This window comes from Bubalus bubalis, chromosome 15 (assembly GCF_019923935.1).
Source record: "Bubalus bubalis isolate 160015118507 breed Murrah chromosome 15, NDDB_SH_1, whole genome shotgun sequence".
In the NCBI taxonomy this organism is placed as follows: domain Eukaryota; kingdom Metazoa; phylum Chordata; class Mammalia; order Artiodactyla; family Bovidae; genus Bubalus; species Bubalus bubalis.
This window is the reverse complement of record NC_059171.1, coordinates 73,191,432-73,218,218: the sequence shown is the minus strand read 5'-3', so window position 1 is coordinate 73,218,218 and position 26,787 is coordinate 73,191,432. Positions and strand designations below refer to the sequence as shown.

General features: G+C 45.9%; 1 protein-coding gene and 1 long non-coding RNA gene across 3 annotated transcripts in view; both read left to right on the top strand.

Annotated features, from left to right (window-relative positions):
• KCNQ3 (potassium voltage-gated channel subfamily Q member 3) overlaps positions 1-26,787 on the top strand; it is a 298,401-nt gene that overhangs the window by 85,079 nt on the left and 186,535 nt on the right. The window lies entirely within an intron of this gene.
• Positions 14,227-16,478, top strand: LOC123464951. The gene is made up of 2 exons (XR_006640054.1): positions 14,227-14,302; positions 16,185-16,478. It is a non-coding gene; the product is annotated as an uncharacterized LOC123464951 (long non-coding RNA).

The following is a 26,787-nucleotide window of genomic DNA, read 5'->3' as shown; positions in this document are numbered from 1 at the left end:
TCCTTTGACCTCTAAATCGAGGATTACTGTCCTGACTTTAATAGGTGTTTCTGTGGCTAAGATGAAATGTTTGAAAGGAAGCCCAAGCGTGGTGCCTGACACAGGGTAGGCATTTGGTAAATTATTCAGGTCATTCCTGTTTTCAGCACGTGTTTACCGGACATCTGCTATGGGCCAGACATTGTTCTAGATCAGAGGTCAGCAAACCGTGGGCTGTAGGCCAGATCTGGCCCACAACATTCTGTTTTGGGTTTTTTACTGCCAGATTCTTTAATATCAGATGGTCTCAGTAAAGCTAAGTTCTTCCAGTTTATCCATATTCTTTCCAAACTAAACATGATCCTAAAGCATCCAGTATCGAGGCTCTTTAAACATACTCGTTCTCAGCAAATGCCATGGTGTGAAACTGACCAGTTCCTGCACACAGGTCAGGTACGCCATGCCTCTCTCGTTCTCTCAGTTTTACATTCTGTGGCAATTTGGCTCCCACATCATGAGCACGCTGTCAGATTTAGGGACCTCATCTTTCATCCACGACAGCCTTAATGACACTCAAATCAATCACCACAAACCCTGCTTTTGTAAATAAAGTTTTACTGGAACACAGTCATGCTCGTTTGCTTACATACCGTCTGTGGCAGCTTTTCAAGGCAGAGTTGAGTAATTGAAACAGAGACATCACGGCTTGTAAAACCTAAGATATTTCCTCACTGGTGGTGGTGGTGGTTTAGTCACTAAGTTGTGTCCAACTCTTTTGCGACCCCATGGATTGTAGCCCACCAGGCTCCTCTGTCCTTGGGATTTCCCAGACAAGAATACTGGGAGTGGGTTGCCGTTCCCTTCTCCGGGGGATCTTTCTGACCCAGGGATCACATCCTCATCTCCTGCATTGCAGGTGGATTCTTTACCACTGAGCCGCCAGGGAAGCCCATTTACTCTCTAGCCTTTTCCTATAAAGAAAAATTTGCTGACCTCTCTTCTGGATGTTTGGGATACAGTCACAAAGGATGACAAAGACGACACTCTGTGCTTCTTACATTTGCTAATGTCAGGGGTGAAAAGTTCAGGAAGAGAATAAAGTGATGATGGAAGATGGGGAATCAGAGAGGACAGTTATTTGTTTGTTCATGTATTTATTTCTTTTTACTTTCTGGCCATGCCATGAGGTCTGTGGGATCTTAGTTCTCCCACCAGGGATGGCACCTGTGCTCCCTGCAGGGGAAGCTGGAGTCTTAACTGCTGGACTGCCAGGGAGGTCCCAAGAGAAAAATTATTTAGGTAGAGTGTCCTCTCTCTTGAGCTAACACTTACAAAGCCCTTCACTTCTTCACAGATAGAAAACTTCAGCAGAGAAATGAGATAGCAATAAAAACTCCAGAAGTATTTATTAAGTACCTCCTATGTGCTTCACGTTGTGGACCTAGAATTGAACAAGACTGGAAAATTCCGAATGTCATGAAATTTACATTCTAGAGTATGTGGGACACAAAGACAATAGAGAACTACCAAGAATTTTGTAAAAGATGATTAAATTAGAAGATGAAAAGTGCTGTGGGATAAAACAGACTTGAGTATCTGGGTGGTAAAAATGGGGCTGGGACATTGTCATAGTTTTAAAGGGAGGAATCAGTGTACGTGTCATTGGGAAGGTGACATCTGAACAAACCATTGAGGGAGATGAAGGAGAGAGCATGCAAGGTATGTGCAGTAAGAACAAACTTTAGGGCAAAGGAACAGCTGGTGCAAAGGCCCTGGGGTAGAAATGTGCCTGGCATCTCTGTGGAACAGTGAGGAGGCAGATATGGCTGGATCAGAGCTGGGAAGATGTGAAAGGCTAGCAGGTGAGATCAGACAGATAATGGGCCTTGAGCAGGGCTTGGCAGGGGCAGCATCATGCCTCTGTTTTAAAGGTCAGAGCAAAAATGGTGAATCTTTCTCTAGAAAATTTTAACCCAACACAGGAACAGAAGATGAGTTCCAGAGAGTTCCTATTGGAGACAAGTCAATAAAATTGACCCAAGAGCTAAAGAGCCACTGTTCTTGCAAAGAAGTGACTCAATGGAGGTCTGAGAAATTATACTGTAACTAGATCTGTTTCTCTGGGGAAGGTTGGGGGGAAGCTGGATGCTAAAGGCATGAAAAGGACCTGGCTTGGAACTGCTGGGTGATCCAGGCCCACAGTGGTCTCTGACAGGCGGCAGACTGCACACACAAAAGCACACCCCCACCCGTGTGGCCTGCGGACACACACACCTTGCTGCTCACGTGTCAGTGTCGGACTGTGTGTTTGGTGGGAGCTTTAAAGTGGATTTTTCTTTTTCTGGCTCAAGAAAACACACCTCTCCTAGCATGGGAGGCAGTTGCCAAGACAGCAGCTCTCCAGGCACCATGAGCATCTGTTTCAGAAGCAGTGAACGTCCCTTGCAAGACGGGTGACTCCAGAGCACTGCTCCCCACGTAGAATCTGCTGCAGGAGGCTGGTTGGCCCTGGGCTGAGAATAAGTCCCCAGGAGCTTGGAAAGAAGAGACATGGGTAGCTGTTTTTGAGTCTCCTGCCGTGGGCGCAGGGAAGATGTTTTCTCTCTTCTGGTTGCTGTAGACGGTCAGGGAAGGATGCTTCTGACTGTTTGCCTGTGGTTGCGCTGTGTACCCACCCAACATCAGCCTCAAAAAGCAGCTGGGTGGTGCTTTAGCACCATGGGCTCCTGAAATCCGAATCAGCCTACGGAATCGATTTTATCAGCGTCTTTCCCCAGCACCTGCTGGATGCGGGGGCGTGAAGTGCTTTTGAGCTGAGCACACAGGGCCAGTCTGGGGCTTTGGTATCCCTCAGCCCAGCACAGCCTCACCATAATGTCTAGGACAAGGAGAGAGCTGCCTTTGTCCTCCTCTCCGTCTTTTAGGCTTGTGGAGGTTATGTGCCTGCCCCAGCGTCACCTAGCTGGTGAAAGGTGGAGGGAATGTTCCAGATCTTGCCTCTCGATAGTGTCATCTTCAGGGCTGGTGTCTGAGCCGTGGAACAAATGCACCTCTGTCCAGACAAGCATCTGGGCCATTGCCACTCCCAGGGTGTGCTGTGTCCACTGTCAGCCGAATCCAGAAAAGGAGGATCTGGGCTTTGCCTCTGGGGAATTACGGCCTGTAATAGAAAAGAATCTGAAAAAGAAGGTATTATGGCCGTCAAAACATTCGTTCAGGTTTTTCCATGACAAAATATGTATGTACACACACACACACACACACACACACACACACACACACATATATCACTGATTCAGTTTGCTGTACGCCTGAAGCTAACAGCAATATTGTAAATAAACTACATTTCTATAAAAATATTATCAAAACCTAAAAAAGATAAGATAAACTTACAAAATCAGAGGTTGTGCCCCAAGTGGAAATACACACTTAATGACTTTATCACCCTGCATTCTTAATGACATCGCTCTTTTCTGAAATTGTATCCACCCACTCAGTCCCAAAGGATCAAGGTATTCCACCCTGGAGGATGATGCTAGTGTGTCCTGAGATTGTGGAAACCAAATATTTAATAGTAATGACATTTTAGGAGCCTACTAAATGTTTGGAATTATGTTGACCCCTTAACTCATATTATCTCATTAAAATAATATATATTCATATTTTATTATTGTAAAGATACCAGCCTAATGTTTTTTAGTGTTAGTCACTCAGTCGTGTCCAACTCTGTGACTCCATGGACCTACCAGTTTCCTCTGTCCATAGGATTTTCCAGGCAAGAACACTGGAGTGGGTTGCTATTTCCTTCCCCATGTTTATTGAGCACTTAAAGTGTGCCAGGCAACACTCTAAACCCTTCAGGGGTGTTGGCCCTTATAATCCTCAGCGTCTATTTAGAAGTACAATTATTGTACCCATTTTACAGAAGAGGAAACTGTGGTAGAGAGAAGTGCTCAGAGTCACAGAGATAAGGTGAAATGGAAGTGGCCTTCAAATTTTGGCTTGTAGACTTGAGAGCTTGGGCTGCCTTTTCCCGTTGTACCAGCGCTTCTCAGAGCTCACGTGAGTGTTTGAAAACACCTGGGGAGTGTTTTAAAACCTCACATGCCACTCTCTCCTCTCAGAGATTCTGTTTCATTGGTCTGGGGAGGGGAGGGCCCAGGCATCAGTAACTTTGTTGTTCTAGCTTTAATAGCTTTTCTGTTGTGATTACAACAGGCATGAAAAAAAGGCATAAGACAAATTTACAGCTTACGAAGTTAATATAAAGGCAGCAACCGTGCTGCCACCCAGATAAGGGCATTGCCAACCTCAAAGCCCCTGCACTGCCCCTTTCCACTGGCACCCAGACTGTCCCCCAAAAGTAGCCATTACCGTGACTCTGGCAGGAATCAGTTTGTTTTTCTTTAGTCTTTTAATACTTAAGCATTCTTCCCTAAACACTATGGTTCCTCTTTACCTGCTTTGACTTTATGTCACTGAACCGTGCTGCTGCTAAGTCGCTTCAGTCGTGTCCAATTCTGTGCGACCCCATAGACGGCAGCCCACCAGGCTCCCCCGTCCCCGGGATTCTCCAGGCAAGAACACTGGAGTGGGTTGCCATTTCCTTCTCCAATGCAGGAAAGTGAAAAGTGAAAGTGAAGTCACTCAGTCGTGTCCGACTCTTAAAGACCCCATGGACTGCAGCCCACCAGGCTCCTCCGTCCATGGGATTTTCCAGGCAAGAGTACTGGAGTGGGGTGCCATTGCCTTCTCCACACTGAACCGTAGAGAAGGTGTTATTCTGTATCTAGGCTCTTTCCTTCAGCTGGATGTTTGTGAGGTTTCTCCGTGCCCTTAGGTGTCGCTTGAGCTCATTCATTTTCATCATTGTGTGGTGTTCTACTGTGTGACTTTAGCATCAGTCACCGCTGGTAGACTTTTGCGTTGGTTTCTAGACTGGATTATTACAAGCAAGGAATATACAAGAAAAGTTAGGAATTTTCTTGTATGTGCTTTTTGGTGCATATATGTACCTGTGTTCGCACGGTCTGTAGCAAGGAGTACAATTATGGGCTCCAGGGTCTTTGTCTTCAAGTGTAACCCCTAATGTCTTCTTCCCAATGCAGTTGTACCAGTTTGTACTCCTGGCAACAGTTCCTATTATCACCCATTTTTAATTGTAGCCGTTCTGATGGGGCTGTGGCTCCAGCTTGTATTTCTCTGATGGCATATGGGGTTGCTCCCTTTTCACTTGGCTAATTGCTGCTTGGACGTCTTCTTTGAGGCATGGGCACTCCAATTTCTACATCACTTTCCCATTAAGATGCCTACTTTAAAAAATATTCTGGATAAAAGCCTTGTATTAATTATATGTGTAGCAAATATTTCTCTCTTAATGGTTTTGTTGCTATTGTGTTCTTTTGTGAGCAAAGGTTCTTTATTTTAATGCAGTGAAATTGATAAATTATTTCCTTCATGAAAACACCATGAAGATTTCTCCATTATTTTCTTCCCTAAGTTTTATTGGTTTACCTTTCATTCCAAGGTCTAGGATCAACATGGAATTAATTTTTGTGTATAGTGTAAAGTAGAGATCAAGTTTCATTTTCTTTTTAATTGACACCAGATTTTTTAAGGAATATAGCTCAAAAAATCTGTTTTTATCAGCTTATGTATTAGTATTTATTTGAATTCCCCAGCAGAGTCCAAATTATAGCCTAGAATGAGAACTACTGCTCTGTGCTTAAAATCATGTTTCTTGTGGGACATTTGGGAAAAAGTATAACATCTCAAAGAAGAACATAAAAATCTCTACCTAATCCCAGAAGAAACCAAATGCATTAATTTCATGAAGACAGCTCTCCTGTCTATTTTATTTAACAATACCTGAAACCAAGCCAGATACTTAATAGATACTTCATCAATATTTTTTGAAAGAAATAAAGAGTAAATGAATGAGTGAAAGCTTTTTTTAAAATCTCCTTCCATCTTTTTTGGTCTTTGCATATTTGTACAGATTTGGGTCATGCTGTACATGCTATGGGCAACATGATTTATCCACCGAACAGTAGGTCTTGCTTATTTTCTAATATTAATTTGTTTTCTAATCAATGATTTTTAATGGCTATCTGGTATTTCATTATGTGTGGAATGTTTTAAATCAGTGTCCTGTTGTTGAACTTGTGCATTACTTCCAGTTTTTAATTAGTACAAATAACTTCCTTCATCCTGAAGTCCTCATGTGCTTTCCAGTTATTATCTTCAGAATGCAACCCTAGGAGTAGATCACAGTGTGAATATTTATAAGTGTTTTTAAACTTATTATCAAATTGCTTTAACATTTTTTTAATCAATTTAAATTACTCCAAGCAAATGATGGCAATGACTCTTTCTCAGAATCTTCAAAAATACTGTTTCCCAGAATCTTCAAATAGACTTGTACCATTATTTTTTTTTTTTTTCGATCTGGGCTAATTTGATGGATAAAACATCGTATCCCATATTTACTTTAATTTTCAATTTATTTTGAGTGAATTTGAAAAGGCTATCTGTATAATTCTTTATGGTTTCTTTTTTTAGCTTATTAATAAGAGGTTTTTTTTATTATTAAGGGCAGTATATCTTTTGGTTATCAGATATATTGCGAATATATTTATCAAATGGTAACTTTTCTTTAACATTTATTGTTTTTTCTTCTTGTAAAGTTTCACATTGTTAAGTACAGAATCTGTCTTATCAAGCTTTTATGTTATGTGTGTGTGTGACTTGATCTTTAAATTTCTGCCTCCTAAAGCCTTACCTATGTTGTCTTAGTGGGACTGTCTTTAGGTTTGCAATATTAAGTAAGATGTTCCCTATTAATTTCAAATTCATTTACTGCCTTGACAAATTCTTTCAATGCTACTATTTAAAGAAAACAATAGGAACAGATATAAAGCTTGGTCAGTTGCCATTGGTCATCTGTGAAGATGATTATATGGATTTTTCCCTTTGACTTATTAATGATGACTCCCATTAATAACTTTTCTAATGGCAGACTGTCTCTCATGTTCTTGGCACAAAGGCTGTACTATTTTGGGGTGTACTGAACATAATGTCCAATTAGGACATAATAAGTTTTGTTCTTTTAATGTGCCGCTTGAGTCTCCTGCTAAGATTTTATTTAGGATTTTTGCTTATGTACGTATTTGCAAGAATGCTCTTTATTTTATTTTTGTTCATTTTCAACATGATGCTGTGCTTTCTGAAATGGATTGGGAGAACTTTCATTCTCTCCTGAGAGCTGAGGAATAAATCACGAGGCATTCCTTAATGGTTTAAAAGAACTTGTAACTTTTTATTGTAATCTCTGCTGTGATGAGTTTTTAAATATCTTGAACTAATTTTGGTAATTCATATTTTTCCCTTAAAATCACCATCTATTTCATCAACTTTTAAAATGTTAATAGCACAGAACTATATATAAAATGTATTTCTGTGATTTAAACATGTTTTCTGTGCTCATAAATGCTTTCTATTAAAAGTTTTGTCTATGTTTAACCAGCTTTTCAATTTTTGGTTTTCACTTTTACTCTTAATTTATGCATTTATATTTTTAATTCCATTAAGCTGTTCCATATAGTTTAAAAAATTTTAGTTGCAAGCTCATTCCATTTATTTTAATCTAGCCTCCTCCAGTATTAACAACATTTAAGGCTATACATTTTCCTCTGAGGGCAGCTTTGGCTACTACCCTTATATTCTGATATGAGGTGTGCTCATTATCATTTTATTTTCAATCAGACAATATGCTTCCCTGAGAAGATATCTATTAAAATCACCTAATGGATATTTTTAGATAATATAAGCAAGCCAATAGCTTCCCCTCCCACCCCCAGCCCCATCCCAGAGTTCTGTATTTTTCCTTTCACTTTGTCACTTTTTTAAAGGTATACTTCTGATAGATAGCAAATGGTTAGATTTGGTATTTTTCTTTTACCCTCAGAGTATTTTAAAGATATTTAAATCTGTTTGCATTTACCAGTATTGTACATTGGGTTGTCTGTCATCGTTCCCATCTTGTTTTATTCTTGCCTTTGTACATTATATTTCCTTGCTGTTTCCCTGGTATTCCAATTTTTGTTGTTGGCCTAGCTCTGCACTCCTTTTACTCTAAGGTGGGTCCCTTGGTCTGACATGATGTTATGTGGGATCGGATGCTGGTCAATCAGACATGCTGTAAGTTCTTTAATAATGAGGCTGAGGCCCTGAGGGCAGGATAGATATACCCATACTCAGAGTATGTATCTATTCCTGCTAAATGGAATGGCTGTCCATTCTGAGTAAATGGCTACCATGTATCCCCCTTGCCTCCCAGTGGCTGGTGGATCTTCTCAAATGCTGGTGGTGTATGGGGGTCTCTGTGTTGGTTTCTCCCTTGGCAGGTTGCATCCCTGGGAAGCATACTTTGAGAAGGATATTAGCCTGCAGAATGTCTATAAGGGAATGCTCTTGAAATTACCATCTGTGGAAAGAAAAAGAAAGAAGTGTCCTTGAGCAGGTGGAGAAGTAGGGGCCTCGGTTCTTTTAATCTTTCACCGAACACGGCCTCTGTGCTTGTGTGCTTATTAAGTTGTCTCCAACCTGGAATCACAAAAATGCCATCACATGACTGCCAACTGTTTATTTTCCTTCTGCCTGCTCTCTGATTGGAGTCACTCATTCATTCTTTTGTTCCTTCTTCTTTTGAAACATGCTGTGTTGAGTCTCCACTGGCCACAGTGCTGGGTGATGCACGCACAGAGGTAAGCCCGCCATGGCAGCCCACGTGGATGAGGAGACAGACGTGGAAGTAGTAGCCTGTGGTGGGCATGCGCCGGGGAGATAGGTCCCTGAGTGGGGAGCAGGCCTTAGGGAAGAAAAGCCTTTAGAAGGTGAGCTCTGATTAGGGATTTGAAGGATGCATGGGAGTTTGTCGGGTGACACATCCAAGCTCTTGAACCGATTTCAAGTCTCCCTGGTTGGGCTTTTTCTCTCATCAGGGAAGCTCAACAAAGTCCGTCACAGGGACCATAGTTAATGCCTAATGCAGAAACACTGTAAATATTTTTCCTCTGCTCACTCATTTAATCCTTATCTTTCAGAGGAGAAATGAGGCCCAGGGAGGTTGCAGGGTTGGCCCAAAGTCACACAGCCCGGAAGCGGCTGAAGCACTGTTTGGTTCCCTGTCTGGTGAGACTGAGACGGAAAGCTGGAGCGGAGGCTCAGAGACCGATCTGGGTCATATTGGAAAACAGACAAGAGCCGTCTCTGGGTTCTTCTTCCTCCAGGAGCGGCTCTTCCTTCCCCAGCCCACCCGCTGATCCCACCCACCAGGGCCTCTCTTTGTATCCCTGCACGTGCTGTCTGTCAGCACCAGCGTAGACGCCGTGGGCAAGAGAGATGGACAAGGTGTTGGTTCCTGCCAACGCCTGTTGAAACAGTAAGGAAAACTTTATTCGAAGGGATTTCAGTAGGAAAGAGAGATGGTGCTAAGCTCCGAATGAATATAAGTAGAGGGAATTCCTGGCAGGCCAGTGGTTAGGACTCCACACTGGGGTGTACTGCCAAGTACACAAGTTTGATTCCTGGTCAGAGAACTAAGATTCCACAAGCTGTGCAGTGCAGCCGAAAAAAAAGAGAAGTGGGGCTTTATAGCCAGAGGAGGGGCTGGGATGGAAAATTACTAGAAGAAGAAGGCATCAGAGATAGGGAGATTCTTGCTAAACCCACCCAACAAGATTCTTACCAAAGGCAGACAGAAAACTTAGACATCAAAAGTAGGGGATGAGAACCTTGATCAGGTATCACGAGTCGGGGGGCCCTTGTTAAACACAGGTTTAAAGAAACTCAGCAGGTTTCTTTACTAAGACCAGGCTGGGCAGGCCGAAGGCTGGACAGAGGTCAAGGTCCAGGGGCTAGCCAGACTCAAGTCTGGTCAAGGGGGGTCTTTGTCACTAGTGGGTGTCATTTGACAAGCAGCTCAGTAGGTTCATTGAATGCGTGAATGCAAGGATGCTGTGCTGTCTCAGTCCTGAGTGAGTGGATGTGAGTGTGGCCTCCACCCTCCTTCTCCTCGCCTCATCGCCCCTCCTGAGCCTCAGGCCCTCGCTGACCTCTACTGTCCACTCCGTCCCCCTCCAGCTTCCTGCAGGCTGTCAGTGTCCACATCTCCCTCCCCACCCTGGCCCTATCACCATGACAATCCCTCACGCTGCAAATACAACACGCTGTGCGAGTCATTTTGTTTTTGCTACAAAATGTATGTGGCTCCTCAGCCCCCACGTGCCGTGTTGCCTCTGCAGCAGTTGGAGTCGTTACCCTATAACGTCACTTCCCTTCTGCCTCCACCCCCACCTGCCTTGTATCCTCATAGACCAGGTCAGCACCTGGTCTCCAAAGAAAACTTGCTGGATATCTGGGCAAAGAGGTCAAGGATGGTTTGGGGATGGGGTGTTTTTAGCTGTGCACTCTCAGAAGACAAGGGGTTAGATTTTGTCTGTTTGGAAGGAGGGAGATATAGGAAGAACTCAGTGCTTCTCATGAGGATGCTCTGGGCATGGAACCAGACTTGGTGCTTTAGAGACCCTGAGTTGTTTAATCTTCCCAGCAGCCCTCCAAGGCAGGTACTTGGTGTAGTCCAGTTCATAGACAGGAACACCAAGGCTCAGAGAGGGTAAGCAACCTACCCCAGGGAGCCAAGCTGAGAAGTGGCAGAGGCAGGATCTGGGTGCAGCCCATGAGAGCCCCTGGGCCTAGCTCTTCTGCAGGATCAGGGTACCAAGGATGCATGATGGCCTGTCCCCTGCCACCCCCCTCCTAGCCTTGCCCCCAGCGCCTCATGTAGTAGCATGTCTTTCCTCTGAAGCCTGGCCCGCTGTCTATCTCGTTTCAAAAAGCCTGATGCTCACAGTGAGGTGGTTCGAAACCCTGTAAGATGTTCTGGTATGTGAATTAGATCTCAGCTCTAAAGCTGTAATTTTTAAATCCTGTAGTTTTGAAACGATGCATTCCGGCACCCCCCCACCCCTCCACATGGCGTTGGTCGTTATTGAATGTGACTGGGATGAGCTCCCTGCTGGCCGCCACAGCAGAGGCCCTATGGGGGCGGGGGAATGATGTGCTGATGCATTAGGACTTGGCTGCCCAGCTCTGTAGGTGTCCACTCACGTGCCTGGATGTTCTCGCTCCGGGTCTGGCATTTGGCTTAGCCCTACCACAGTCAGGGCGCACCTAGACCTCTCCTGTCCTCCACTGTGAGTGAGGGATGGTGTCTGGCTCCTGGGCCCCAGGCCTGGGTTGAGGCTCACAGATGCTGGTTTTATCTGTGCCCCCTACATCCACCACTAGGATGTCAGCACTGTGAAGCCAGCGTCTGCCTCTTTGCCCACTGATAGAGCCCACAAACCTGGATGCCCTGCACATAGTAGATGCTCCATAAACACTCGGTGGATGAGGGAATTTCAGCTATAGGCTGACTGGGACATAAGCAGGAGGGAGCCCAACAAAGCATCTCCATCTATAGAAGAGGTCTCTCTTCTGCCAGCATAACAGCCCTGGCTCTCGGAACATCTTGGAGTCCTGTGGCCTGGGAGCCCTAGCACCCTCTGTAAGACATGATTGCACATGTGATCAACACCTCTTTGGGAAGGCCTGTCACTTCCTGGTGGAAATCTGTGCCCCCGATGAATCGAGAATTGTGAGGCTCAGTGAGTGTGTGGATGTGTCTGGTGTGGTTCATTGGTGAGGACTCAGATGGGGAGTTTCTATGCCCACTGGTCCAGGCCCGTGTGGGTGGCTGTCTGGCACAGGAGAGGAGTTCTAGTGTCAGATCAGTCTAGGCTCCTGGCAGCTGTGGGACCTTCAGCAAATGACCTAGCCTGTCTGAGACCCAGTTTCCACGTCTGTAAAGTTAGCAGTCGTAGACCGAGCATGTGAGGGTATTGGGTGGATTAAACGTAAGTAGGTGACTCGTGGGACTTCACTGCTGGGCTAATAGCTACGATTCCGCATTCCCAATGCAGGGAGTCTGGGTTTGATCCCCGGTCTGGGAACTAGAGCCCACATACCACAACTAAGAGGCCCCAGATGCCGCAACAAAGATGCTTCCATCAAAGATCCTCCAACAGAGATCCCTCGGGCTGCAGCTAAGACCTGGTGCAGCTAAATAAATACAAATAAATAAAATATTTAAAAAAATAAGTAGGTAACTTGCTCAGCACACAGAGACTTGATAATTATTAATGCTTTCTGGTGAATATGCTTCTTGACAGCTCTGAATATCCGTCTTTCCTTTGCTTCATTCTCCCTGCTTTACATCTCAATCCTCAATGCAGGTGTGCAGGCACCTTCCCCCTTTGCCAAGTCTTTCTGCTTGCCTTCTTTTTCCATAGCAAGAGGGCATTACTTTTCTGCTCATTTTCCCCTATAAAGCCAAGCTTTGGCTATATGTCGTGATAAGCCGGGAAGCTCCCTCCGAGCGCTGGGAGATCCAGGGCTGGTGGATGTGTGTGCCCCAACTCTGTGTGCACAGGGCCTGCCCGGGGGCAGCATGGGCGTTCAGGGATAGTTCCTCTCTGAACATGTGTCTCAGTCAGCTGTAGGACTGCAGTCCCTGGGGAGAAAAGCCAGAAGTCTTAAGTCTGGTGAATGTGGCTGTAATTCCTGCAGCCATGGGTGTGTATGAGTGTGTGTGTGTGTGTGTTGGAGGGGAGATCCAGGGTGTGTGTGTGTGCAGAGGTCCCTTTGACGTGGGGAAGTGGGCCAGACAGGGGCAGGCTCTTAATCCCCGAGGATGTCTTGTGTGGGCACTGGCCCCTTCTTCATAAGGCCTCTGATGCTGAATTGGATCCACCAAGTCAGGAAGATCACTTCCTGCCTGAGAAGGTGATCACATGTGTAAAGTGGAGTTGAGATGCTTGTCTCATTCTCATGGAGTGAGTTGCGGGTCTAGAAGGGACCCCTTCTCTGTGGTAGCTGGACACGCTGCCCTGGCCTTGAAATCCCTCCTGATACCTGGCTGTGTGTGATGCAGACAATCCTTTTCATTTCTCTGCTCTTCAATTCTCAACAGTAACAGTGGAGACCCTAGAATTTCTTAAGTAGTTCTTGAATGAAGGAGATAAAGGAGGCAATTTTTTTCTTATGCCCAGCTCAGTGCGTGGCACATAGGAGGTATTCAGTAATCACCGTCTGTATTCTTTTTCATCAAACAAAACATATAGCCATACATCTTTACATTGTCTTAATTACTATTATCAGTGCTGGTAATAATACAACTCCATGATTTGTTTGGCCTTTATGTAATCATAGGTGGGATAAGCCAAAAAGAACATTTCAAAAAAAAAAAATGCCAAGATTTCTTTAGGAGCTCCTCAAAAGGATGCCAGGGGAATGTAACGGAGCCCCAGTAGTAATAGCAACTAGCAAATACTTAATTTGGTGTGATATGCTCCTTGTCTTTGTCTCTGGAACAATTAGCTGGATGAAAAAATAGCTGTCTGCCCTCAGAAAGGGAACATAATATGCAATTAAAATTAAGGACTTTCTATCTGAGGGGACCTGTTACATGAAATTATAGGAGGAAGCAATCGAGGAATATTATTGTTTCGCATATTTAGGAATCGGGGTAATTAGAAGATGCCAAACATTGAGGACCAGCTGGAAAAGGGCCCAGGGAAGGGAGAAGTCAGGAAGCCCCCCACCCCGCCTCATCAGGCATGGGACATCCCTGGGGGGTATTTGTGCTACATACAGGAAATAGGATGCCTTGCTGCCATCGTCCATGAGGGCTTGCATCTCGGGGGCTGTGGTTGTGGAGAAGAGACTTAGACTCTCCACAGAATGACCTGGTCTCACATTCTCATACTTCTGTTGAATTGCTATGTTATTTTTCCCTTCCAAGCTTTGGTTTCCTTCTCATCCAAAAAACAAGAAACAGGCTACTCTCTTTGACAACATAGGCTTGTTGTGAGGTCACAAATGAGATGATACTCATAATTATTGTTCTTATTCAGCCACTAAGTCATGTCTGACTCTTTTTGACCTCATGGACTGCAGCACGCCAGGCTCCTCTGTCCTCCAGTAACTCTAGAGTTTGCTCAAATTCATGTCCATTGAGTAGGTGATGCTATCTAACCATCTCATCATCTGCTGCCCCCTTCTCCTTCTCATACTTATAATAGGTTCCCTAAAGTGCTTGCAAGGAATAAATCTTTAATAGATATTTTTATTATTCTGTTCATAGATGTGATGAGCTGCCCACGCATGACAGAGAAGGTGCAAAGCAAACACTGAAACCAGGCCTCAAGTAGTACCTGTGTCGGTAGGATGCTTCTGGCTATAAGTAAAAGATAGTTCAGCCAAGGGGGCTTACGCACTAGGGTATTTAATCTCTCACAGAACACGAAGTCCTGGCTTAGTTAAGTCATCTGTTCAATGGCTTTATGGTTCCCGTTGTCAGGGGATAAAGAGGAGTTACTGATCAGTAGGCACAGAGTTTCAGTGGAGCAAGGACTAAGCTCTGGAGAGCTGCTTACAACGTGGCACCAGGGGTCAGCCATAATGTATGTTGTGCTACACTCAGTCTCTCAGGCGTGTCTGACTCTGCGATTCCATGGACTGTATGCGCCAGGCTCCTCTGTCCATGGGATTTCCCAGACAAGAATACTGGAGTGGGCTGCCATTTCCTACTTCAGTCAATCTTCCCAACCCAGGGATTGAACCTGCATCTCCTGCATCTCCTGCGTTGGCAGGTGGATTCTTTATCAAAGCACCATCTGGGAAGCCCCACTATATGTGTTCTAAACCTAAAATTTTGTTAAGAAGATAGATCTCAGGGTAAGTGTTCTTACCACAGTAAAATATGATTAAAATTAAACTTATCTCATGTCCCACAAAACCCCCAAACAAAATAATATCAGCCACAAAACTTGATGGGGTTGGAACCAACCTCTTTGGTGTCTGAAAAATCACAGTTACAAAAACAATACGTTTTTCTAGATCAAGTAACTTAAAGAGAGATGGTCCCTTCTCTCTCTCCCTCAGTTCTCAGCATCTAAGCTTCATTGTCTGAAATTCTTCCATTCCTTTCTTCTTGTCCCTCAAATCCCCGAGTTAATGAGACCACACTTGGTGTACCCAGGCCTGGGTGGATTATTGGGAGAACAACTGTGAATTACCAGCATTGTATTTGGAATAGGGCTTCCCTTGGTAAAGAGTCCACCTGTGACGTGGGAGACCTGGGTTGGGAAGGTCTCCTGGAGAAGGAAATGGCAACCCACTCCAGTATTCTTACCTGGAGAATCCCATAGACAGAGGAGCCTGGCAGGCAGTCACAAAGAGTCAGACATGACTGAGCAACTAAGCACAGCACAGCACAACTATATTCAGTGTAAAGTAAAAGGCTGCTGATTGTAAGATAGACCACCAATTAGCCACAACCTTCAAGAAAAGAAATTAGAAATGTTAAATGTACACATCAACGTAAGACATTCTGATTTCGGAAATCCAGTAATGTGAGGAGAAAGGAGTGTGTCTCTCAGAAGGGAGGAATTAGACCTCTGGCTGTCGGAATAGGAATTTGGATGAATGAATTGGAGAGAAAGTTAATTTGGCATGCTGAGCAAGGTCAATTAGATTCAAATGCACTGATTGACAGGGATGTTCCATGCGGGTCTCATGCGAGGTGGGCCGTGGGCTCCATGCTGCATCACACCCCTGCCCTCAACGAGCTCACAGTCAGTCCCTAAGGCTGATGTCTAACCTGGACACCCTTCTCCAGTGTGGGGAGCACCAGGATGAGGTGTGCAGGGAGTGCTAGGTGAGCCCAGGTGAGCACTTACCTGGCCCGGGAGTGGAGGGGTCAGCAGAGAATTCCTAAGGGAAGTAGTACCTGTGGTCAGTCTCCAGATAGAAGGAGTGGGCCAGGAGGAGAGACTGCACAGGTATTGTGGGGAGAGTGGAGAGGTGTGGCCAGGAGGGCCCGGGAGAGGGAGAGGGCAGTCCAGGAGAGGGCACAGGATGCCTGGTGGGGAGGCTCAGGTCTTACCCAGGACAGAACAGATCAGCAGGGAACTGAATCTTCCTGGAAGCCTCTGTGCAAAAAACGGGTTTCAAGCAGCAGTTCTCAAAGTGTGGCCTAGGAACCCCGGGGGTCCCATTCCAGAGAATCCAGGAGACCAAACTATTTTCATGATCATCCTCAGGATGCATGCGCCTTCTTCAGTCCTGTTCTTCCGCGAGCGTACAGTGGAGTTTCTCAGTGGCTACCTGGCTGGTTTGATCGAGACGGAGTGGATGCGAAAGCAGAGATGAGAGTCCAGCTGTCTACTCTCGAGTCAAACATCAAAAAGAAATTTAGCAAAAAGGCCAAAACAGTGCTGTTCTTCTGTGTAGTATAGTGACTATCTTGTAAAATACAACTATTTTTCATACAAGATATTTATGCTAACATGTAATAGGTTTATTATTATTTTAAATAAATTAAACATGTGTTAAAATATCTCAGTTTTAATTTCAAATAGAGTGAAATGTTGATGGATTTGATCCACATGAACAGAAGCTCTTTGGGCTCCTCTCTAATATTGTTGTTGTTCAGTTGCTCAGTCACGTCCAACTCTTTATGACCCACTGGACTGCAGCACGCCAGGCTGCCCTGCCCTCCACTCTCTCCCAGAGCTTTCTCAAACTCATGTCCGTTGAGTCCGTGATGCCATCCAACCATCTCATCCTCTGTCATCCCCTTTTCCCACCTTCAATCTTTCCCAGCTTCAGGGTCTTTTCGAATGAGTCGGCTCTTTGCAGCAGGTGGCCGAAGTACTGGAGCTTCAGCTTCATCGTCAGTCCTTCCAGTACTGAAGAGTGGCAAACTGAATTGATAAGTTAGTTCGCTTTCTGGGAGGGTCTGTGCCAGGAAATGCCAGCAGGGGCAGTACTGGGTCAAGGCTCCTCTGGCCCCAGAGTAGGAGATAATGGGGGCCAGAGGCGGTGGAAGATGGAGATAACTGGCAGCCCAAGGGGAATCTTCCTTTAACAAAGGTTCTCCGTGGTCAGTTCCAAATGTCAGCTGGTGCCACTTGCTGAAACCCCTGCCCCGGCATCTGACACTTGTGTCTTTGATCTCATCTTTGCACTCTAACTGTGAGACAGGTGCTGGCAGGCAGAAAGCGGCTTCCCCAAAAACACACAGCAAGCTGGGCAGAGCCAGGATTCAAACCCAGGACTTTGTGACTCTCCAGGGAGGTGCAGCCCTCATCCATAACAGGTCACGTTCATTGATGAGAGGTGTTTGAGGCCCCAGCCCCCGATGGCCTCTCAGAGCTATGGGCCCCGCTGCCCGTGGCTGCCCTGCAGGGTGGTCCCCGATGGCGTCTGGAGAGCAGGCTGACCATGGTTGGTAGCACGCTGTGGACACTGGATCTGGCCAAGAGAGCTCAGCTGGGGAGGTCACTGCAGCCTGGAGGGGCTTCTGGGAGGAATAGTACAGCCAGTGATGCACTCATCCTTGGGGTCATCCTTGGGCATAACCAGTCCAGGGAGCAGGGGAGGGGAGGATTCATCCTCACGGCAGACTGTCTTCTCTCCATCATTCAGCAGAGCTCACTGGGTACCGCTTATGTGTCAGGAGCCAAGCTTGGTCCATCAGAAGAGCCCAGAGAGGAGAGAGAGGAGAAGGAATATTTTTAAATTTCTTACCATGCAATCAGCAAGCAAAGGTTAGATCTGTATGGAGTCCCTGGGGGATCTCAGCCAGGAAGGCTCATCCTGCCACTTGCTGGCTGTGTTACCTGAGCTTGTGACTGAACTTCTCTGTACCTCCCAGTTTCCTGGGAGTAAAATGGAGATGGTACTGAAGTACTCGCCTCATAGGTTGGCGTGAGAATCAGATGAGTCAGTATATAAAAGCACTTAGGTCTGGCCTGGCAGCTAGAAAGCACTTGACATATGTCATTCCTGACATTTTACTGTATTGCTCTAAACACATTAAGATGACCCGCCCTATTAACTTGTGTTAGCCACATAGCACATCTTATCACGTCATTCTCACTGCGACCCTGCATGTTAGGTATTTTGTAATTGTCCTGATAATCTTGATAAATACACAGAGGCTCAGAGAGCCTGACTTGCCCCAGGTGTAGGTCTCCAGGACCACCTCTCTCCTATTTATTCATACAGAGCTGCTGCTGCTGCTAAGTCACTTCAGTCGTGTCCGACTCTGTGCGACCCCATAGACGGCAGCCCACCAGGCTCTCCCAGTGGCTGACTTTTCAGTGTCACTCCTGATGCTGGAGGCCTGGATGTCCATATGCCTTTGAACTCAGCCTCCTATTTGCATTATGAGGAGCCTCTCTTCTTAACGGGAGAGGCCTGCACCGGAGCTGGGAGACAGGAAAGTAGGCGTTTGCTGAGCTCATCTTTGGGAATGAGAAAGGAAAGCATGCGGGTCCTTCCTCCACCTGGAAGAAAGATTCAGGACCCCAGCCTGAGGCTGTGGCCATGGCAACATTGGGAGAGTCTACATCTTTGCTCATTTTCCTGTGCTTTCTTTCATTTTCTCTCTCTCTTCTTGTCTTCCTGGTCCATTAAAGAAACTGACCTTCATGGAGCACTTTCACCAGAAGCAGGACCTCTCAGTTTGCATGCCTTTCCCCTTGCTTCCTGGGGCTTCCCAGGTGGCTCAGTGGTAAAGAATCCACCTGCCAACGCAGGAGATAGAGGAGGCAGGGTTCAATCCCTGGGTCAGGATGATCCCCTGGCAGAGGAAATGGCAACCCACTCCAGTGTTCTTGCCTGAAAAATTCCATGGACAGAGGAGCCTGCAGGCTACAGTCCATGGGGCCACAAAGAGTCAGACACAACTGAGCGACTCTGCACACACACACACACACACACACGCATTCCTTGCTTCACAAGGAGCCCAGGACTTGTACCAAGGAGAGGAATCCATGCTCCCCTGAGTGCTCCCTGCCAGGCTCTGCCCCGAATGCTTTTATGTCTTTACCCGCTCCAACCTCAGAACAGCCTTGTGGGAGCAGGCACTGTCAGGGTGCCCATTTTACAGATGAGCTGCTCAGGGCTTGGAGAAGTTCAGGAGGGTGCCCAGGAGCACTTGCTAGTGAGTGTCAGCTGTAAGACAGCGTCAGAGGCAGCAGTCTGATTCTGGAGTCCAGTGCTAAGCTACAGTCTTGGACAGAAAAGACCTTACTACAAGGGAAGCAATAAGGGGCTTCCCAGATGTCCCTAGTAGTAAAGAACCCGACTGTCAATGCAGGGGACATAAGTGACATGGGTTCTATCCTTCTGTCAGGAAGGTCCCCTGGAGGAGGGCATGGCAACCCACTCCAGTATTCTTGCCTGGAGAACCCCGTGGACAGAGGAGCCTGGTGGGCTACAGTCCATGGGGTCACAAAGAGTCAGACATGACTGGAATGACTTAGCACTCACATACTGGGAAATAATACAGGGCACTCTGCATTTGGGACGGAACCTCTAAGACACGGATGGGATGGGGATGATGGCAGCTCAAACCAAGCCTCTCCAAGGCTAGAGATGTACCTGCTGTTTGATTCCAGGCTGCATGGTGAAGTGAGGAGACTCCGTGCTGGGACCCAGAGGGCTGGGCAGGAGCCCTAGCAGTGGGCAGGCCTGGGGATCTCTTTCCTGCAGCCTTGGCCTTGGCTTTGTGTCTACCCTGTGCAGAACGATGACCTCGTCAATGGCTGCAGGTGCCCCTGGAATAGCTGTCAAGTCTGGATATCAGGCTAGGGCTGAAGGCGGGTGCTGACCACAGTGCAGGGCGTGATGTGATGGCCATGTGCAGGGCGAGACTGAAGAACCAGGGGACCTCTTCTGCTGAAATTTACTCTGAACTTCCTGACTCTGCACCTTAGAGCCACTGCTTGGGAGGATCCAGCCTGTGCTTCTTGAGCCTTAAAGGAACAGGGCTTTATCTTTATCATGGGTCATGGTTGCTTTTTGCCTGGTTTTTCTGATTTGGCAGACTTTCCCAGAGGAATGCCACCTTCCATGCCTCTAGAAATGCTTCTTCCTGCTTTAAGCAGTGCGCGCTGTTAGAGCCACATCTAGTCTTTAACAACTCCTGTTCTTCTCTGGGGACCAGTGTGCTGAAGGTGGCCATAAAGACACTTACATCCACATCAGCCATTTCCACCTCATCCCTTATGACTTGGCTCAGGCCTCTCCTCCTCCAGGAAATCTTCTCTGATTGCCTGGGCTAGTTTTAGTTTGGTGTCTCCTTCCTGCATTTTGTTGCACCCTAAGTGCCCGGATTCTCGCCATCACCGTACTTTACTGAAGCCTCTGGCTTGCATGCCTGCCTCCTACTCGAGGCTGCAGGCTCCTCACACCATGGCCTTAGCGCTCAGGAAGTATTTGTGGTATCAATTGGACAACCCTAGCAGATAGGCTGTTAGTCCCATTGAGAGCCTTGATAAGGTTTCCGAGAGAATAAGCCACTTATCCAAATTATTACATGCGGGCTTTGGGATTGAGTATCGTTTCCAGTAGGTCAGATGACAGTTCCACACAGCAGCCAAAGATGCCAAGAGGAACACAGCAGCCTGGGGATGACAAAGCCCAGTGAAGCAGCCAGTCTGTTAATGGGCATTAGATGCCTACTGAGTGCCCTCCTCACACAGAGGGAGAAAGAAACCTCAGGTCCCCCCTTCAAGGAGAGTTGGCTTGAAGATGGAGGAGCTAATAAGTAAGGCATGGATATGAGAAGATTGTGCTTCCCATGTGGCTCAGTGGTAAAGAACCTGCCTACCAATGCAGGAGATGTTAAGAGACATGGGTTTGATCCCTGGGTTGGGAAGATCCCTTGGAGGAGGGCATGGCAACCCACTCCAGTATTCTTGCCTGGAGAATCCCATGCACAGAGGAGCCTGGTGGACTGCAGCCCATGTGGTTGCAAAAAATGGGACACGACTGAAACGACTTAGCACACACACGTGCGCACACACACGAGAAGATTACCATCGGCACAAATGTTTCTGTGGCCGAAAGTCAGTGACACGCAGCTGGACACTGCTGGACACTTTCCCAGGACAGCCTCTGGGAAACGAGGGGTCTCAGCAAGGGTCTACGAAGTGGGAAAAGCAGAGAAACCTACAGGAGTGGTTGAAGAGCTTGAACTCCGGAGCTTATTTCTGTGCTTAGCCAGCCATGGGCTTTGTCATCTTGGAGAATTTCCTTGACTTCTCTGTGTCTCAGTTTCCTGGTCTGGTGACCCTGACCTCCTTGTTGGGCAATGACGAGGAGTTAGTGGGACCAGGCTTGAAGAGCACTTTTCACGGCATCTGACATGTTGTAGAATGGTTCAGAAAAGCCGCCTCTTGTTAATAGAAGTTAGTTACCCCATTAAGGTCTACACATCTCACATGCAATGGTACAGGCACATCTCAAAATCAGCAAGTAAAAAGCGCAAGCTCAAGGGCATGAGGATTCCGGGATTTGATCATCTGAGGCTGTTTGTGTGTGCGTGCATGCCCACTCAGTCCGATGCTTTGCAACTCTTTGTGACCCCATGGACTGTATAGCCCACCAGGATCCTCTGTCCATGGAATTTCCCAGGCAAGAATACTGGAGTGAGTTGCCATTTTCTTCTCCAGGGGATCTTCCCAACCCAGGGATCGAACGTGTATCTCCTGTATCTCCTGCATAGGCAGGCAGGTTCTTTACCAGCTGAGCCATTGGGGGAAGTCATCTTGTTAATAACACAGTTTTTGTTTTCAGCAGTACTAGTAAGAAGGCCATTCCTGGCAATGGGTTCAGCTCCTTGGCATTGTGTCTTGGATTGGGTCTTCCCAACCTTGCCACCAACTGTGTAACCGAATCCCCTGATGCTCCGCAGCTGAATTCGGCCAAGCACCCTGCTCCCCTTTTCCTATTGATCGGGGCTGTTTAAGGCCACAAAACAGGCCACTCTAATGGCACAGACAGCTTGCCAGAGGGAGCAGGCTAGTGGGCTTATAAATGCCCCCTCCCAGCCACTGACCCACCAGGGGACTCAATTTCCAAGTAGGCATCAGGAGAGCATCACAGGACACAGTTAATGTTGTCTGTTTCTTCCATGGGGTCAAGTTTCTGCAAGAAGATTCATTTATTCATTCATCCATCCACCCACCCATCCCCCTTCTATCCATCCATCCATCCATCCATCCTTCTATCCATTCATTTGGCAGACATGCATTAAGTGCTTGCTGTTGCTCAAACACTGTTCTGAGCACGCATGAAACAGATATTTTTAAAGTACTTAATTGTGTGTGGCTCATTGTTCCTGCCCTCTTGCAGCTCGGTGCACTGTGAGGTCTGAGCCCCTGGAGACCATGAGTAGGTGGAGGGGGCACCCAGGTGGGTGCTAACAGAGTCATGATGACACAGTCAGCCTGGCCGGGTGTCAGAAGAGGCTTCAGCCTGGCCTTAAAACACAAGTGGGATTCAAGCAAGAGAAATCGGAGAGAATAGCCATGCTTGCAGAGGGAGCAGGCAGCATGGGGAAGGCCTGGAGTTGGGAAATCATAGTAATTGTGGTAATTACAAACGCAGACATCTATTGAGAGCCTAGCCATACCTCCTGCCTTCCTAAGCCCTGTGCACACTGTATCTCAAGGAGTGTTGAACGCTGTTTCTGGCACACACTTTTAAGAATGTGTTTCTGGAACCAGAGTGTCTGGGTTTAAGTCCTGGTGCCACCTCCATTTGCTGTGTGATCATGGACAAGTTACAAACTTTGCCTTCATCTTTAAAAACTGGTAATATAATCATTTTTTTGTGTCAGTATGGACTTGTGGATGTTTATTTGTTACTTTGGGTTATAGTTTAATTCTACATTATTTTGTTACTCAAATTGTTTCAGCTTCAGCCATTGAGAACTCTCTCAACTGGCTCCTATGTCCTTCTGACATATGTCTGTTGGTGTGGTGTGGACGTGTATGTGTGTGTGTGTGTTTGTATTTGAGCACTATTTAATACTCCAGACTCATCTTGTATAGTCCATGCCCCAGCCCTAGAATCAGCCCTTTCTCTGAAATTCCCAGTTCCTTTTATTGAACAGTGGTACAGTGGTATTAGAAATCAAGATCTGGATGGTGGGTGAGCTCACCGCTATTGGGGTATCATTGCTTCCAGACGAATTTCCAGTACAGAAAATTCCAGATGATTTATGTAGAGAATCCCCTCAAGGAGCTGGAGCATAATTCCCCATCCTCTAATTGTGGGCTCTGCATAATGATTTCTTTCCCAAAAGAGGAGCCTTTTTTCAGTGGACAAACCTGATGAACATGAGCCCAGCCAGCTGATCAAGGTCAGGACCAACGTTGCTGTAATGTCGATAGTTGCCCCCTTGATGTGCTGTGATGAGAATGGCACTTTATCTCCCCAAACCCCAGTCTATACACGACGGCACCACTCAAGCCCCCGTTGAGAGTCACTCAACAAAATGCCCGACTAGTTCCCATCAAAACTGTTAAAAGATGGGCAAGCATGAGCGAAGTCTGAGAAGCGTTCACAGGCTAGAGAAGCCGAAGAAACATTAACAAATGTGCTACGGTATTCTGAATGGCATCCTGTAAGAGAACCAAGGACAAAGTAAAGGGAAAGATGACGAACTCCAAATAAAGTATTATTTCAGTTAATAATGATGTATCAATATTAATTCATTCCTGGGGATAAATGTGCCATAGGTGTCAACAGTAAGGAAACTCAGTTTTAGGTAGATATATGAGAGTGGTGATGGACAGGGAGGCCTGGCGTGCTGCGGTTCATGCGGTCGCAAAGAGTCATACACGACTAAGCGACTGAACTGAACTGAACTGATGAGAGCACTCTGTATCTGTACGTTCTCTGTAAGTCTGTAACTATTGTAAACTAAAAGGTTTATTGTAAAATGTAGGCAATACTATTATTACCAAATGAGATTCTTGTAAAAAAGAAATAAGATGTTATGTACCAAACACCGCATGTGCGTGGAGCAAGTCCTCAATTCACGTTGATTCTTACTGTCATTATTGTTCGTTTCCCCAAATCCCTATGAAGGGGGGCTGTTGCTCCAGGGTGTCCCTTTGAAGGAGGCCCTGCAGTATATACCTTGTACAAACTCAAGGTTCATGTAGCTGAATGTCAAACTCTGAGCCTGTGAGTAATCTCTTACTGTGCACCTACTGTGTACCCACTGTGTGTGTGTGCACACGTGCACGCGTGTGTGTGTGCACACGTACACGCATGTGTGTGTGTTGCTTAGTCGTGTCCGACTCTTTGCAACCCCATAGACCGCAGCCTCACCAGGTGCCTCTGTCCCAGTAGTATGTTCTGTTTCCCTGGGAACTGCACGTTTTGATCCTCAGATATGCTGTTCTAATGGAGCACAGTGACATGTGAGTATATTTCATTCTGACAAGTAACTCGTGGAAAGGCATTAGCACAAGGTACAAGATGACCCCACAGCATAGGTCTGCCAGAAGTAGTTGTGAAACTCCGAGATCGCTACTGCCTCCAACTAATCTCAGTAATGCTTCATTTTGTTTGATATGATCTTTGAGTTTGAGCTGGCCAGCACTCAAAGTTTAAGAAAAATCTGTGGGGAAAATTATTAGTTGGAGAAAATCTATCCAGTAACTTAGTTTGTCATGCATGCTAGGACTGTGTGCATGTGTGCTCAGCCATTCAGTCATGTCTGACTCTTTGTGATTATGGACTGTAGCCTGCCAGGCTCCTCTGTCCATGGAATTTTCCAGGCAAGAGTACCGGAGTGTGTTGCCTTTTCCTCCTTCAGGTGGTCTTCCTGACCCAAGGATCGAACCCACATTTCCTGCATCTCCTGCATTGGCAGGCGGATTCTATACCCCCAAGCCATCTGGGAAGCCAGACCACTGTTATTCCTTTATTTTAGACTCTGAGATCTTGAGCAGGGTGATATCTTGTTTTTCCAGATCTTGCCAACAGGCTTAGTAAATGTTGGGTAAATGAGTGACTGAATAAGTATGTGAGTGACTTTATTACTGATATACGTTAGTCCAGTTCTTTAGATAGCAGTGTGTTGCAGGAATTTCATTTAAGAACTTTTTTTCTGCTTCTCTGCAGTGAACAAAGGGTCTCATAATCTGGCTGAAGAAGGAAAAAAACACTAGTATAGGAAATATCATGATCAATGTGAAAGGAGAAAACCATTGCATTCAGTGATCTCTGAGAAGACATTGGGGATTGACTGGGAGGAGAAGGTGGCAGGCACTCAGTAAATCTCACATACCAGTGTTTGCTTCTTATATTTGTGCCTTTGCTATAATGCGTCTTTCTTTTATCCCCACAATGTCCTCCTGATGGGTAATTCCTACACATCTTTTAAGATATGCAACTCAGAAAGAAAAAGAAGGAAAACTTCCAAATTCTTTTTATAAAGCAATCATAACAGTGATGCCAAAACTCAATGAAGACTGTACAGAAATAGAAAACTATAGTCCAATTTCACTTATGAACATCAAAGCCAACATCCTAAATAAAACATTAGCAGAATTCAGCAGTGTATTAAAAAAATATTCCATGATCAAATGGAATTTGTTCTGGAACTACAGCATTAGGAGATCTGTAACATTTTTCATCTTAGTAAATTGACCTAAGGAGAACAAGCACATGACCATCTTGATAGATGCTGAAAAGGCATTTGACAAAATTCAGCATTTAGGTCTTGAAATCTTTCTTAGTAAAATTGGAAGGCTCACAGAAGTTGGGTAATACAGTCAAGTCACACACAGTTGCAAAATGGCAGAGGCAGCCTGGAAACCCAGGGACTTAATCTCCAGAGCCCTTCCTCCCTTCAACCATGGTGTTTCATTTTGAGGTGATAGGAAGTAGATATTGTGATAGGAAAGACACGAATAGCATCCAACTCTTAGATTTCTTTGTGGGTAAAACTTTAGAAAAAAAATGGATGCCTCAGATTATTGTAGGAATGAAATGATTTCACACACATAATGCCTTGAGTATAGTGCCTATTGCAGAGTCGTTGCCCAATAAACGTTTGCCCCTTTTTGCCCAGGGGGGAACCCGACAGGAAATGGTTTTAGCTTTCACCTATTAATGTACTCAACATGGATTATCATCCGCTTAGTGTGTGCAGTCTTTACTCCACTGTGGTGGGCTGCAGTTCAGGGAGTTGCAGAGTTGGACACGACTGAGCAACTATAGCTGGGTATAAAAAGGAATGCCTGCTTCCCTGGAGGCTCAGCTGGTAAAGAATCCACCCGCAATGTGGGATCCATCTTCTGCTCCTGACAACCCTTCAGCTCTACCATCTCCCACCTCCTCTGCCTCCCTCCAGTCAGTAACTCTTCGTGCCTGTTCACTGGATGCCAGCCCTTGTGCGCCAGCTGTTGGACTATACTACTGTACTTTTCACGGTCCTCTTCTTTAAGATTTAAAAAGGTTTTCTTTATCTTTTGTGTTTGTTTTTTATGGATTATTTGTATGAAAAGTATTATAAGCCTATTACCATACAGTACTATATAGCCAACTGTGTTAGTTGGATACCTCGGCTAACTTTGTTGGATTTATGAATACACTGTCAGAATGGAACTTGTTTGCATGTAGTAGACGTAATCACTGTATTAAGTATCTAGTATGGACCAGGCCTGTGCTAGGTCCTAGACATACAGTGATAAGCCATGTACACCTGTATCTTCCCTTCTGGAATTGACAGTCAAGCTGTCACTCTTCCAGCTGTCACAGTGACACTCCTTCCAGCCCAGGCTCTCATCACTTTACTTCCCTGAGCCCTCCTTGGATAATAAACAAGAC